The sequence below is a fragment of the Alligator sinensis genome, unplaced genomic scaffold (assembly GCF_000455745.1).
Source record: "Alligator sinensis unplaced genomic scaffold, ASM45574v1 scaffold1398_1, whole genome shotgun sequence".
NCBI lineage: Eukaryota > Metazoa > Chordata > Crocodylia > Alligatoridae > Alligator > Alligator sinensis.
The window spans coordinates 195620-211186 of record NW_005842417.1 but is presented as its reverse complement, the minus strand read 5'-3'; the positions used below and the strand labels follow the sequence as shown (position 1 = coordinate 211186).

General features: G+C 47.1%; 1 protein-coding gene across 21 annotated transcripts in view; it reads left to right on the top strand.

Annotated features, from left to right (window-relative positions):
- The first annotated feature begins 4873 nt into the window (after positions 1–4873).
- OBSCN (obscurin, cytoskeletal calmodulin and titin-interacting RhoGEF) overlaps positions 4874–15567 on the top strand; it is a 203694-nt gene continuing 193000 nt past the window's right edge. For 11 of the 21 annotated variants that reach the window (XM_025211638.1, XM_025211637.1, XM_025211636.1 and 8 more), the window contains exon 1: positions 4875–5153. The gene's annotated coding sequence lies outside the window, so the exon portion shown is untranslated. Of the gene's footprint in view, positions 5154–15567 lie in introns of all 21 variants that reach the window. The other 10 variants (XM_025211633.1, XM_025211618.1, XM_025211620.1 and 7 more) reach the window with 1 other exon arrangement.

The window sequence follows — 15567 nt, the reverse complement described above, 5'->3', positions numbered from 1 at the left end:
AAGAAGTTACAGTCCCCGGTTGGTCTAGTAATCATAGCCAGCGAAGTTGCTGGGCTGCTAATCATGACTCTGGTAAAAATAAACCTGTCATTATTCTGTAATCCTAGAGCATACAGTTGGCTCATTACAATATATACATTACAAAGGAAGCAGAGCATGTAAAATGCCGAGCACGAGCTGAAGAAAGCACAGTGTTGAAATGAAAGACGTTGTTGTTTCACTTAAGCCGAGAAGAATCCGTGCTTTATGAGTGAGGAGCTGCCGTTCACTGCATCTCTGTTGGTCTCATATACTACAGCCACGCGGGGTTGGTTTTACTTAGCAGGGGGTCGTAGAAAGGCTTCCTCGGTTGTCGACCTCACTGGAGTCACAGAGTTTCGCTCCCAGCTTCAGTTTGGGACAAGCCTAAAAATGCGAATGCCTCAATAGACTCCAAAGGACTCATCAAAGTCATTGGGTTTTATCTCCTTTCCTATCAAATGTATGAGAAACTGCAAATTGGCTTGGTTTAGACATGAGACAACAGATTGATTTTTAAGGCGACTTCAAAACTCTTGGGAGATACTGGAGCCCTGAACAGAGTCTTGTACAAACTTTGGACAAACCCTGGGTTGAGATTTTAAGATGAAAGCCAAAATGTAGGCAAGTTTTGTATCGCTTTGGGAAGTTTTGTCTAGCTTTCAGAGGTTTTGCACAGCTTTTTTCCTCCGTAGGTGACTGCTTTTGCATAAATCAGAACTACCTATGGACAGTGAAAACTATCAAATACAATGTCCTTTTTCCCTTTTAATATGGCCGTCTGCATAATGCCATGGCTAAACATCTGATAAGGTTACACACCGTTTATAATAAAAGATCAGTACAGCTTTTGCCTCTGTCACTCAAAAAAGAAAAAAAAAGGCCCTGGAGATTAGCGTGGAATATACCATTCGCTTTACAGAGGGCATGAATTAAACACCGTTGACTGCTAACCATCTGGGGGAGAGGTGCAGTTGTTCTCCGAGCAGAACCGATGGGGAGTAACACTGCTACGGAGGTGTCAAATTGATACCTATTTGCTGGAGTCGGTCAGGTCCAAATCTGTTGCACAGCCTGCTGTCCAATAATAGCTATGAAGCGTTCAAGAAAATACCATGATAGCAAGGTCATTTCTGAAGTCCTAGACTTCTGAATGCAACGTTGGACCTTATGACTCTTTAAAACAATGCGGGCCTTCTCCTACGAGGTGGGTTCAGGTGGAAGCCCTCAGTGACCTGTCTTCTGCAACTGCTGCATACAGCTGCATGCAGCAGGAAGGACTCTTGTCTGAGTCCCTGTGCCAAGAGGCATTGTGCTGAGCTTTTTTATGGATAAGATGTAAAAACTGAGGTCCTGATCTCTTCTGAGGTCATAAAATGGCCCTACACCCTTTACTGAGGTGGCCCTGCGTCACTGCAGTGTCCAGATCAAATGCCAGGTGGGGTTACAACATCTGGTCTGGCTGCGTCCCATTTGCCTTCACAGTCAGGTAGCACGTTCTCCTTTACTTTCTGTCCTCCGTTGTGAGGAAAAGGAAAAAAAGATCTGTGACAATCTCCTCCCGGTGGAGTGATGAATAGATCCTGATCCCATCATTTGGCTTTTCCAGACTGAAAATATAATTGTACTTTGTGTTCGGGAATGTTGCGTGAACCCTGCCACTTTTCCGTCTTCTCCATTTTAAGCCTAATGAGTATAAAAGGACCACATCTCAGGTGAGAAAGAAGGCAGGGAGTCTGAGTGAGCAAGGCACTTGGAGGAGAATTAAAACCACCACAGCAGAAATGGGTCAGACTGTCGAACAATGATTTTAAGTTACAGATCTAACCAGGTTTTTAACTGCTTCAGCTATCCAGATTTTCGAAACGGTTAGTAATATACCACCTTTGTGAAAGAGAGTCATCCTTGCAGCATCTTTCTAACGTGAAAATATAATTTGTACATCAGGTATGTTGGGAATGAATGCACGAAAGCCTGAAAGAGTGCTCCAAGATCAGATGAAGGAGCAACAGATATGCTGATTGTCACAAGTACAATATGCAATGCATGTCTCCATGATCACCAGAGCTGGACAATACATTTTTAATACCTCGTATTGGGCGAAGTTCTCAACTGGTGTGATCATGCATTGAGTGGAGCAGTGCTGATTTGCAGCAGTTGAGACTCGGACCTAGATGCATTGAACGCGGTGTAGAGCCAGACCCTATGGAGATCCTTCTGGCTAATAGGCAACTGCCCAAAGTCATCACTCAGGTGGTCCTATATAAAATGGTACAAAGCCACTCCAGAACCACCACTTCCAACTCTTCCTCCTCCAGATCATGGCCTAGTCAAAGACTGCTTTCTTCAATGCAGCCAACAGTCATCAACACAAAGAGCTTGTCCAAAGCCAAGAGGAGGTGGTTGACCAAGACCATCCATGCAATTCCTGTTCCATACTGCCTCTAAAGACTGGCCAAGGCAAAGGTCTTATGAAGCATACAAATCTTGTTACAGCTACTTCCCAACAAGAGGACGGACAAGCTGAGTAACTCATTAACAACAAAATCTTTGAGGACTTTCATGAATGTCCAATGATGAAATGGCCGTTTTTCTTAATTTGTTTTCCATTTGAAAATCTGGGTGGGAGTGTGTTTAATCCACTGTTTGCAATTCCATTTGCAATCAATGGGGTTGGTCACTTTGGCCTCCTGGTCTTTTTTGAATGACCTGGTCTTTTATAAACTCCTTGCGGGTTTCATTCATAAAGGGTTTGGTTTTAATCCCGTTTGTTTGGGGATTCAACACATCTCAGTTTTCAAGCCAGAGCTTTCCATGTGCAAACATTTGTGAAAAGCAAATGATAAATGGGGTAGGTGTGGTTCAAATCCTACAAAACTGCTCGTGAATATTTCTTCCATTCTCCCAACTGTGTAGAGAGAAGGATTGATTATATACAGCAGACAGTCCCTTTACTATTCATCCACCATCTAAAGTCCCAAAAGATCTGGGATCTTCTGTTGACTTTATTACGGTGAGGCTGTCTTCTAAGGCGGATGGAAATTAGCTTTCCTCCTGAAAAGCATCCTCTTAAAGCACAAATTTTATCTTAAAAATGAGATCAGGAAGAATTTCTGGACACCTCTATTTGAACAGCTGAATTCACAGGAGGACCCTTCACTTGATGAATCATAGGGTTTCTATGACACTTCTTTTCAACCACAGAGCTCAAAGCAATGTAGAAGGAGGGGTAATTATCATTAACGTCATCTTAGAGATGGGGGCACTAAAGTGTAAAGCAGCTGTGTGATGTGTCCAAAGCCAAAGAAGGGGTTAGTGGCAGAGATGAGAAGAAATCCCAAATCCCTGCCTCCTGTCTTGGTGTCTACTAGACCCCACTGTGGGGAAAATACGAATCACTCAGTCACAATGTCAATTTTGCCCCTTTTCATTGGCATATTTCATAGCGTGGGACGCTGGTCGGTGGCTTGGGAAATGATGCGTTTATAGCTAGTCGATGGCGCACTTCATGCTCTCCCAGTCTTGGAAGAAAGGTGGTCACAAACAGCATCCCCTCTTCTGGAAACCTCACCTCAGACACCAGTGTCCGGTTCCTAAAAAACAATTTGACTCTAGTTGGTGAACTTAAGGCAGACAGCAAACTACCCTACTGTTTGCAACAGCTCCACCAAAAAAGAAATATGTTTATAACCTTGAAATCTGCTTCTTTTTGGAGACCAGATCCTACTTTCAGGCCAAGAAAATGAATTTGTTGAACAGAACCACCCAAGCACTCCTGCCATAAAGGTAATCATTTCACGCCGGTCGCTTAGTTTAACTATAACTCAGAGCAGTTGTTTCTGGTTTCACAGATCTCAGACTAGGTGAGAACCCAAAAGGTCTAATTCTTGGGTACTGTTTAAACATGCCATTTGGCTCCAAGAAATGCTTATGGTTGAGTCAGAATATCTTACTTTCCCATACTGCTCTCAGCATGTATTCAGTGGGTTATCTACTTTCCTTCATGCTAAAAATAAGCATTTATTGCTGTTTGCTCCAAGGAGCCCAGCCGAGCAAACGGAGCTGTGGGTGAATGAGCTCGAATCTATACTGGCTCCTGCATCATCAGCTGGATTAATCACTACATGCCCGTTGCAGGGCTTTCGCCACCACTCCTGCATGCGCTGGGATGCATGCTTGGATTGTGGGCTGCGCACGAGGAAGTGGTAGTTTGGAAAATGAATGATTTTATGTGAGCACAGAGTCGATACGATCTGAAGCCCCTGAGACAAAGCGGCTAGGCCAGCCACCTCTGCAACCAAACTGGCAGTCTCTTTTTAAAACAGAATCACACTGCAATTTTTGGTGAAAAATGGTGACCGGGGTGGTCGATATTGCTCATTTGCTCCTTTTCCACAATGCTTTTGCCCCAAAAAGCTGGATATCGAGTGGACCATTTAGTCTGCAAATCTGTCGTGGATCTGAAGTGGTGGAGAGTCTCTCTCTCTGGTTTCTCCTAAGGAGATGCGTGCACCTCTGATAGACTTTGCCAACTGCCTGTTCTCTTGTCCCCGTTAATCACTTATCTCTTGGCTCCTCTGTACATGTTTTCAAGCTGTCCCGACCCCTTCCCATCACTATAGCCTGTTCCCCATCTCATGCAGGTGTGCAAGCACACCGCACCCCCCTCCCCACTCCGATGATTTTGTTCCCCACCCCATGGGGTTGTCCTGGAGAGTCCCCTAAAATTTTATGCCCTTTCGCCTCTCCACCAGATGAAATTTAATCTCGCCAGTAAATGACTCCCTGGGCTATTTTGGAGCTCGGAGGCAGAGGGGAGAGCAAAGCACGTCAGCAATTTGAGTGGAGGAGGGCATCCGAGAGGAGGGGTGGGGAGGGGGGTGTTCCAGCCCGAGCCCCAAGCAGTGCAGCTGCTGCAGGGGGACTAGGGGACCTCCCGCTGCACGTCCCCACCATCGCTGGGGTTTCTGTTTTATTTATTGGAGGGGAAAGAGGGAGGAAACCAGCCCCCCAAGGTCTCCCCATGTCCCCCTCTCCCCTTTTCCCCCTTTCCCCTTGTGTCACCTCAGTAGGTATCTGCTTTCCCTCACCCCGATGAGAGCCGCTTGCCTCCTCCGACTCTGACAAGACACCAGGTAAGGGTCCAGGGAGGTGGGCAGCAGGGGAGCAGCCAGGTTTGGGGGAGCAGGGGGCTGCACTCACGGTCAAGGGAGGCAAGTGAGGGGTCGTTGCAAGGTCTGCGGTTTTGCATTGGAGGCGAGCGGTGTGGGGCTGAAAGTCGAGGGAGAAACTTCCCCTGGGGTGAGCAGCGTTTGCTTGGATTCACTTCATTAATTTGATGGAAGATCCTGCAGAGGAGAACGTGGACATGATTGGGGTCCCAGGGACCACTGGTACCATTAGCTGTCAGCCTGGAAGGAGGATGGGCCTGTGGCCGGAGTGCCGGAAAGGACTGATTTTGTTTTTTGTCTTGCATTTCACCTTATTTCATAAACTCAGCCTTGCTTTGCTCTTTGGTAATTTCTTTTCCCTACCCTTGGGCTTCTCTCTGTTCCCTGCCGGTGCCAATTCAAGCTGCAACCCCCCACCCTCGGCTCGCGTTTCTGCAAATGGCTCTGAGGAGAGATGGAGCCCGACAGCTGAGGCTATTTTAGGAGCTCGGGCTCAGCAGGGTGGAGTGGCTGCGATGCCCGTGACGTCCGCCTTTGAAAATACAGGCATTTTATATGGAAGCTGCATGGGCGATTGTCACAGGGGAAGTTTTCCTGTTGGCGGGATCTGCTCTTTGTTACAATAATGATATCAGTGGGGTTTGGCTGTTTTCTTGTTGAGCCCGTTTTCTTGTTCTGGCTTTCGAACCGGTCTGAGCTGTGAACTTGAGGTGTGGGGTTGGGTCTCGGGCTATCTTGTACAAGTGCATGTGCGTGCGTGGGAGAGAGAGTGCTATGTAGGTGCATAGTTTACATTATATAGCTCTATATTACATATAATGCTATAGGCAAGATGATCATTTTGGCTATCTCAAGCACCCAAAAAGCACACTATAAAAATTCACTGATTCACAGACGCTTAGGGCTGGAAGGGACCTCGTGAGATCGTCGGGTGCAGCCTCGGCTGGAAGGGACCTCGTGAGATCGTCGGGGGCAGCCCCCCCGCTCTGGGCAGGAAAGACTGCAGGGGTCAAATAATCCCAGCAAGTTGCATGCCCAATTGTGTCCAATAATGAGTTTGGGATAAAGTCATGATAAATAAGGGATTCTTCTTCTTGGCCTCCTAGTTTTCGAGCACTTGTGGTGCACTGGGTTCGTTCTCTCCATCTGTCCTCTGCAAATAAAACGGCTCGAGGTGTGCTTAAAGAAAAGAAGCTATTGAAGCCGAGCTTCTCCTATCATCATTTGCCTCCCCAGAAGCTGGAGCAGGGAGGGAAACCCCTGATAATAGTGCAAGGCTTGTGATTAAATTGGGAGAAGCAGCAGCTCTGAGTGTGAGTCCCACACACTGCTCAGGGTGACCTCTGGCTAGCTCCAGCACCGTTCCCCTCACCTCTCGCTTCAATGCTGCCCCGTCTACCTGGGTATGGAAGGGGAGGGATAAAGGCTCCCAGACTCCAAGAGCTTCCTTGCATGACGGCGTGTTATTTAGGCATTGCTACGCTGGCATGCGTGGTAGCTTATGATAGGACACGTGATTCAGTTATAGGAATCGCTCCCACCTTGACCCCTGGGTGTCAGGTCTGGCCAGCTGCTGGCAGTGAATAGACTGCCTTTGTGAAAGACAGTCACCCCTGCAGCATCTGTCTATCATGATCCCCTCTGAAGCCCATGGGAGAGGGTGTGGGCAGCTTGCAGGACTAGATCCTAAACTGGGTCCTGCTCCTGTTTTGAGCCGAGGGGCTTCCTGAATGCACGTGGGACCTTTTCTTGGGACAAATGTGGCTGCCAGTGCTGGTGCTGAGCCCCTCAGGCCAGAGCACGCTCTTTCTCTGAGCTCCCATCTGATAGACTGGCATGGATGTGCAGTCCTCCTGCTCAGAGGATATGGGATAGGGGAAGCAGGCAGATGCATGGACTCAGTAAGGGTCCCCAAACCCAATCTCTCTTTACTCTGACTAGGAAAGAATTAGGCAAGCCATCAAAGCCACCTGTAGGTATTTCCCTGCCTCCGTTTCTTCATCCCTTAGTGGTGTTCAGGTTTGGACCAGCATCTTCCAGCATTCCTCCTATTTCCTGCACATGGCTTCTCCTCTGAAGCATGAAGTCTTTCTCTCTCCAACGCCCTTTTCCCAGCCCTTTTTGTTCGGTGATTCTTGCATCTGCCTACCTGATCAGGTGTTACAAACTCATTGGTGTTCAGCCTGGGAAAGACGGGCTAGCCCTGGGTGGCAATTTTCTCTGTGTTCAGCATGGCTCCATCTGAAAGGATGACCGCCCACTGCAATTTTCAAACCCTTCGTGGCCCAGCGTTGTGCCAGGCGGCACACCATTTGTCTCCTGTCACCTCCTGTGGGTATTAGCTCAGTATGGAGGCAGCTGGCAGAGATGTCCTCCACCCAAAGGGAGCTTGTAATCTGCCTCAATGCATCCCTTGGGTCGGAAAGAAGTCATAGAGATGCACGTACGCCGAATTCCCACATTTGACAGAAGGATAATTCATCAGCACCTTATCTTACCTTTGAGGGGTAACCTCTATTGACCCATAGGGAACTCTGTAACCCCCCCTTGACTTCCACAGAGTTACCATGAATATAAATGGGCATAACTGAAATCAGAAGCTGGCCTGTCAAGTACTGATTCTGCTATTAAACTGTCAAATTCTGCCAACTGGAAGGCTTTTGAGGGTTATATTAGCTCCAGGTCAGAAGGTTAATTGCTTAACGGTACACTGACATGAACGTCACCCTTACAGCATACCAGCTGGTGCAATGGTTTGTTCATGCCTACTGGTTATGCAGCCCCTGTGATGAAGTTTGCAGCTGGTGTGCAATACTAGTGCTGGCCCTGGGAGCTCTTGGTTTGTTTTTGGCAAGCCAGCCCGTTTCCTGGGTGGCTGTGAAAAGAAAGGGGGCCGCAAGAGCGCTGGAGATTGCCAGAGACGGTGCTTTGGGAGATTTCAAAGGAAGTCGATACTTCCTCATTATTCACACAACTTCCTCCTCTGATCCTAAGATGGTTAACAAAGTCAAGAACAACGCATCCAGCGGCATCACGATGCTGGGATTAGCAGCTCTCTTGAATTTTTTTTTTTTTTTGGAGAGTTTTCTAATTTTGGCTGGGTTTGTTATTTCTCCTGAATCTCTCCATCCCTGGAGTCAAGAGGTGCATGAGATTCTTGGCTTTTTTCTGGAAAGAGAAAAAAAAGGGTCTGTGATCTGTTGTGCTTCTGGAGGAAAGTCTGGAAGACTCAAAAAGTAGAAAGCAAAGTGGCGGGGGAGCGGGGGGGGGATGGTATTAAACTCTTATGACTTCAAGTGCAATCATCATTTTTAAGGGCCTGACTTTTGATTTTTGACCCTAGTCAAGTGTCATTCTTGTGACAGAGACTGGTAAATGTGGTTAAACCATCACTGTTGTCCATATGCAAAGAAAGCTCTCACTGATGGATTTTTAAAGGGCAGGGGAGAGCTGAGCCAGGTCCTTAGGCCCTATCCATGGGTGCAGCCACTTTCATGGAGCACACAGGGAGGAAGGAGCAAAGTGGCCGGCAGTCAGGCTGGGTACACGTGGCTGCAAAGCTTGCTGCAGTTGTGGCACCTCTGGGAATCAATCTCTTAAGAGCCAGCTTAATTTTAGACCCATGAACTCCTCCCTAGTTATTGCCTGGCACCAGGAGCTGCAGTTTTTCAGCCTTCTTGTAACAGCTGCTGCCATTGCCACTTCCTCTTCCTGCCCGTTTTTGGTGGCCAACAACTAAAATATACTAGGGGAAAAGGTTTAAACAACACGGGAGTTTTTCCCACCACAAATCTTTCCACTTGATCCAAAAGTTATTTTTAGTCAAACGGAAAATGTCTGATTAGCTCCAAAGGTGTGTGTGCGTCCTTCTCTCTCTCTCTCCATTCACACTCACACGCTGTCTGAGGAAAGATAAGGAACAGCATATTGGTATTATATAGCTTGCATATGAAAAGAAGATCTCATGTTCAGCCAGCCCTACTTCTCTCTGATTTCTCTGTGCTTTCTATGATTTTTTGGTCTAGCAGCCATCAGAGCCTTGGGGGAGATATGACATTTGATCTGAGCCTTCAAGAGGCTGAGAAGCTCCAAAATCAATACAGAAACTGCCTGGCAGCTCAGGACAGGTCAATGCATGGGGGGCGGTGAACATGGTCATGAGAAAAGAAGCTGCTTAACCAGCGGGCTGCTGAGTCTTTGCTGCGAAAGCAATGGATTTCTTTGTACACTAGCAGGGCTTTGATTGATCACCCACGGAGATGACTCACATGGCTTTGCTGGTATTTAATAAGCAGTGCAATGTCTAACCTGATGGATGAGAGCATCTGGAGAATGCAAGCCTGTAGATACAATCAATTAAAAAATAACCAGTGAACCTATTCAGGGCCTTTTAGGTACAGTGTTACAAGCCAGGCCCCTCCCTGCCTGTCCTGCACAATCACAATTGCCTGGGCAGAATCTCCTTAGTGGGCATGTCTACATGTGCATTTACACCCGCTTAAATTTACTGCACAGTAAGCGGGAATGAGCTGGTGTCTGCACATGCAGGCATTAAAGTGCATTAACGCTGTGTGTGGACTGACTTGGGACTAAAATTAGTCCAAAGTCCGTTCACATACACAGTGTTACTGTGCAGTAAATTGTCTACACGTGCATGATGCAGGTATCAAATTTATGCTCAAATTGGCATGACTCACCATATTGACTGTGCAGTATGGGCATGCACGTGTAGACACGCAGCCGTACTGCGCAGTAATTTCGGTTTCCGTGCAGTAGATGCACACGTGTAGACGCACCCAGCATGACTGAAGGTGGGGGTTGATTAGGGTCTTCTGCAAAAGGCCCACTGAAATCAATGGGAGTTTTCCCAGGGGCTTCACTGAGGTTTGAAGCAGTGTTACATACTCAGGGTATCCTGAAAGGTTTATCTTTGCCCACGAGGTGTTTTATTTATACCATGTTTGACTTCAGTTTACTTTAGAAAGGATCTAAAGTATTCATTTTCTCTGTGATGGAAAAGAACCCAAATCCCGCTGTTCAGCAGTCATCTGTCTTCATTTCCCCATCAGAGAGAGAGAGATCTAGCCCTAATCATTTCAGCAAGCACTTCCCACCTCTAAATGGCTTTTGTCCTTACCACCCCTCCCTGGGGTGCTGTTTTCCCCATTTTGAAGATGGTAAAATAGAGGTTTAGAGAGTCTAAGGGATTTGCCCAGGGTCACACAGGAAGTCTGTGGCAGGGGAGAAAATTAAACTCAAATGTTAGAGTCCTGATATAGCGCTCAGTCTTCCTTTCCTGTCACACTGACAGTTGTGATAGCAATTGGTCTAACCCTGGGGCTCAGTTAGCCCCCGGGTTTTATTTTGAAGTCGTGCCAAGTGACAGAAACAGGAAGAACTCAGTATGTTCGGGCATCCTGGAAGCTGGTGAAGGTCAAGGCATGGGTGGATTAGAGCAGCAGCCTGGGACCTTGGCCTTGCGGTAGCAATGGGGCATGTACTGAGCAAGGAATTCAGCACAGAGCAGGTGGAAGAGGTGTGATACTCAGCTGATTGCTCCCAGCTGGGCTGGAAGGGGTTGCTTCATTGGGAAGAAGCTCAAGGACTGAAATGTGACCATGAGCCTCGTGTTGAGATACGGGGCGGGGGCCAAATCCATCTGGGAGAATTGGGGTTTGAGCTTGCCTGGAAGACTGTAGCCCAGGAAGGACATCTCTATGGGCAGATGGGGGTGCAGAATCCACGTACCCTGCAGCAATATTGAAGATCAAGCGTTCATTCACAGAGTCGCTTTGTTCTTCTGTAGCCTGTGCAACGACAGTCCAACCCAACTCGGGGTGGGGAAAGAAATGTTGAATGGCACAAGCCTTTAAAGCACCAGGTACTTGTGAGGTGAGCAGGACCAGCGGTGGTACGGCAGGCCTTGGAGCATTTCCAGCGTCCGGGACGCTGGCGACAATGCAGCCTGCATCCAGGCAGGCAGGTGCTGAGTAGCAGGGATGTCGCAGCAGTCAAGGGTGGCTGAGGTGCTTTTGGGAGGATGCTAAAAGGGGCCCTCATGCCTAGTGGCAATGAAGCCACTGTCTCTTTTCAGGCCATGCACATTCTGTCTCCAACTGGCTGTGATTTCTCCATGCTCTTCAAAGATCCAGATTTGACTAAACAGTGAAGCATCTTTTTTCGATTCTGTGCATTGGGAGCTGGGAGTTATCTAGGATGGCGTGCCAGATCACGCTGTCAAGAGCAACCGTCTATTAGCAGTGGGGCTGGGGTGGACGAAAAGACCTTTGATGGACCAATGTCACTGCTTATAATGATGGTTCCCCACGGTAGAGTCCAGGACTTGCAGCCTGTAGGTCAGGTAATTCAGTGGTGATGAACAGGACATTAAGTCTGAGTATTTGTTGCTGAAGTAACATCTAGGGGAACCCTAAGGGCTAGTAGAGTTGTCAAGGCACTTTTTGATGCTCTGCAGCCTGGTGTCTGAGCATTTTACTTGTGCCAAAGGCTACCCCCAGTTGACTGAGCTGTCAGCGGGTACCTGGTCTTTCAGACTGGGGACTCCACAGCAGCTAGATGTGATGCCAGCCCATCACTCCCTTGTGTGCTGCTGGCTACAAAAACACGCCTGCCTTTAGACACAGTAACTCAGTGGGCAGGCAGGCTCAGAAAGACCTTTGATCCAGGTGCCCTAGGCTTGGGCTAGGCTCCTAGTGCTAGGTGCTGTGTACACACACAAAATAAAAAAAGATAGTCACTGTTCTGCTACCCACGGTCCATGGACTTCAGTCTAAGGTGGGTGGTATGCATCTTGTAACCTCCAATATACTTCTTCTGCGTGTATTTATACAAGTGCATATGATAAATTTATTTGTAAAGATATTACTATAAATATATCTTAAAGACTAATCATCTTGAAATACACTTCAAAGATTAAGCATGGCAGGGAGAAGGTGGAGCAAGGCTGACTTGATCAAGAGCCATAGGGATGCGCAGATCCAGGCATGCACAAAGCTATGGGCTAGGTGGACACCAGGGGAAGACAGAGTCCAATATATTGACTTTAGATGAGCCATTCACTTTCCCCTAATACATTTCTCCTAATTTCAGCATGGAAATATAAGCAGGCTCCTGAAGTGAGTGCAAAACCTATGATATATCCATCGTAATAGTGAGAGGGAGTTAGCTGAAGTCAGTCCGAAGGCAGGATAGACATGCATCTTGATAGACTGACTAAATAAACTATATGGAGACAGCACAAGTGGTTATGAATCCAAGTTCACTTTGTCAGGTGCTGTGAAAGGCTGGGCAGAAAGGAGGAGGGAAAAATTAGACTCCTAATAGTATCAGGGTTTATATTCTCTTCACCCAGCAGCCATTAGGAGGGTAGATAATCGTGCCCATCCAGGAGAAACTAGGGTGCTGTTACAGGTTACCTTTAAAACAGTTTAAATCTTGGTGTCACAAAGTCTGAGCAGTTCAGGCTGGATGCTGTTTCAGACCTGCATAATGATGACTTGCCACTGGAGGGCTGGCAAGCAGAGGCATGGACGGGAGCAAGGCCAGGGTAGGAGCGGGGTGGCGGCATAAAGCTTGGAGGTGGAGAAGAGGAGGGTGAAAGGAGCAGGGAGTCTCAGAGAAGAGAATGCTTTTTCCGTGGTTATTTCAGTGCTGGTTAAAGGGGCCCTAGAGAATGACATCCTAAATTTATCCACGCAGGCAACATAGCATAGGCAGAAACAGAGCAACCCTCCACCCAGGTGCCTCAGCTGCATCTTGGAGGGAATGAAAGAGGTCTCCTATCCATGCCATCCGTGAGAGATGATTTTGAGCCTCCTTTGCAAAGTGCTTTTGAAATACATGGGTGACAAATGCCACATAAGAGCTAAGCATGGCTTTTACAGGTGCTTTCTGTCTGCCTTTGACAGTACCCGGCCATGCCTTTCCAGCAGGTCTTTGTCTCCCCCAACACCTCTAGCTCCAATGAACTGGATGCACTTAAATACCCTAGACATGGTGCTACTTGAGGCACCCTTCAATAGACTTAAGCACCCCTTGATAGACTCGAGACACCCCTTGGCCAATGCCAGCTCTTAGTTTTCACTCCTTTTAATACTATAGAAAAATAATAGAGCAATTCTTCTGTTGCAAAGAACTCAGATCCCAACAGATCAGCATGCTCTTAACACGATGGGGTCATATGTGAAATCTCTGGGTTTGTCTTGTGGATCATGTTTCTAAACCTAACAGGGTTAGCGTTGTGTGGTACCCTTGAAAGGGTCTCAAGGCAGCCCCGGTTGAGAATCACTGGATCAGGTCACTGAATGCAGTGCTCTGCACTGAGAGTGGAGCTGCTGGGCGTGCTACCACGGTCTCCCTGGCTTCATGGTCTTGCTGCACTTGAGCTGCTCAGAGCAGAGGATGGGGGGAGGAGTAGAGGTTTGGAGGATGGAAATGGGTAATGGGGCTGGGAGCTGTGTATCCTGGGATGCTGGAGGACTGGGAATGAAGTATTGTATCTCCCCGGTGCTGCCTAACCATACCCTAGAAGGACCAGGGCAATACAGGTCAAAGATAACCTTATCTTTAAAAGTTTTAGAAGGTCCCTTTCACATGGGATCATGCCCTTTAAGAGGTGAATGCTCCTGTTTTAAGTGCCTTTGTGATGGGTTAAAGGTAACCTGTAGCACCACCCTAAGGTAACCAGAGTTGGTTATGAATGATGACATTTCCTAGGGAAAATGTTCAACTTCTTTCATTTTTGTAGCAGTTTTCTTTAATTTTTTGTTGTTGTTGTTGAGAGGAAGATATGTTGGAGAAGAAAGCCTGACACGTCCTCTTGCGTTTGTCAATAAAAAATGGCATAATTTTTGTTTAAACTGAAATGCCTTCAGGCTTTGGTTAACAAAAACTGAAATGAATGGTTTGCAGGGGTGTAGGTTGTAGCTGTGTCGGTCTAAGGACACAGGCAGACAAGGAACCTTGTCTGCCAATGAATGGTTTGGGCTTTTCAAGGAAAAAAAAATTTTTTTTTTTATAAGAAGAGGATTCCTCCCCCACACACAAATCTTTCCATTTTGTCCAAAAATATTTTCAGTCAAATGGAAAGTTTCTGATTAATTCCAATGGTAACACAGCCACGCTGTCAGAGCAGAGGGAAGGGAGAGCTCGTGTATAAAAGGAAGGTCGTGTTCATTGTTTTTGATCTTCAGTACCCTGGCAGCAAATTTATCGGATCGCTACTAATAATTAATGAATGCAAAGCTTGCATTTTTGAACCAGTGATCTCCCAGTTCTTTTCAAACATTTGTTTTTGGATTTAGGTGTTTGATCCCCAGCAGGGGAAATAGAAAAAGATTAGTTTGTTAGTATCCTGTATATTTAAACATTATTTGTTGTGTGCATGTGCTAGGTAGTGTCCACACATATAGTGAGAAACATCTTAGCACCTAAAGAGATAGACCAAATAAAGCAGAAATGCAGAGGTGAAGTGACTTGCCCAAGATCATATAGTAGGTCAGTGGCAGAGCTGAAAATTGGACCCAGGAATCCTAACTCAGTCCCTTGCTTCAAAGCTGATTTGGAGCCAGCATCAAAATATTGCATCAAAATATGAATTAGGGGGAAGGGTAGAAAGCAGCTGCATGAATAGTGACTCATTCTCTCAGGGGGCTAAGCAGCGTTTTAGACCCGGTCCTAGTGATTTCCTATGGGTGAGGAGAGTCCCGAGGACAATTTTCATTGGGTGATTTGGTGGGTGGACTGATGGCAGGCAAGGAAGCTAAACTTCTGAGGGATTAAGGGAGATATTTCTGTCTCTGTGACTGATTAATCTTTCCTTTCGCAGTTGTTAACAGCCGCCCAGCATCCCAGCCATCGCGCTGCTTTGTGTAGGCGTCAGGAGGTGAAAAATAGTGGACCTGAAAAGGCTGGAGATGATCACTAATTAGAGAACTCCCATCCAACTCCGTGGGTCTGAGTCCTGCACAAGGTTGTTTGGCATCCTTGGAGAAGCGATAGCATCTCTGTGAAATGGCACCTGCTGCCATCGAATGCTTGACGCCGTTCTGAAAAGTCTCCCAACGGGGGTTGCAGCTGGCGGGCTTGCTCTTTTTGCAGTGCCTTAAGGCAAAAGCAGGCAGTCAGCATTTTTGCCTTGTAGGCATAAGGGATCTCATTCCCCCAACCGAAAGAGGGACGTCCGGGCATCCAAGTGCAGGGGTAGCAAAAAATGTGGCAGCTCCCTGCAAGATAGGTGTTGTGTGGGACTGAATGAGCATTTCACATGACCCCATGTCTTTGACGTGGCTCTCCCAGGCCCCCAAGGACAGAGCATGTGTGTGAATGTTACAGTAATGATTCGTGCTGCTGCTAATGA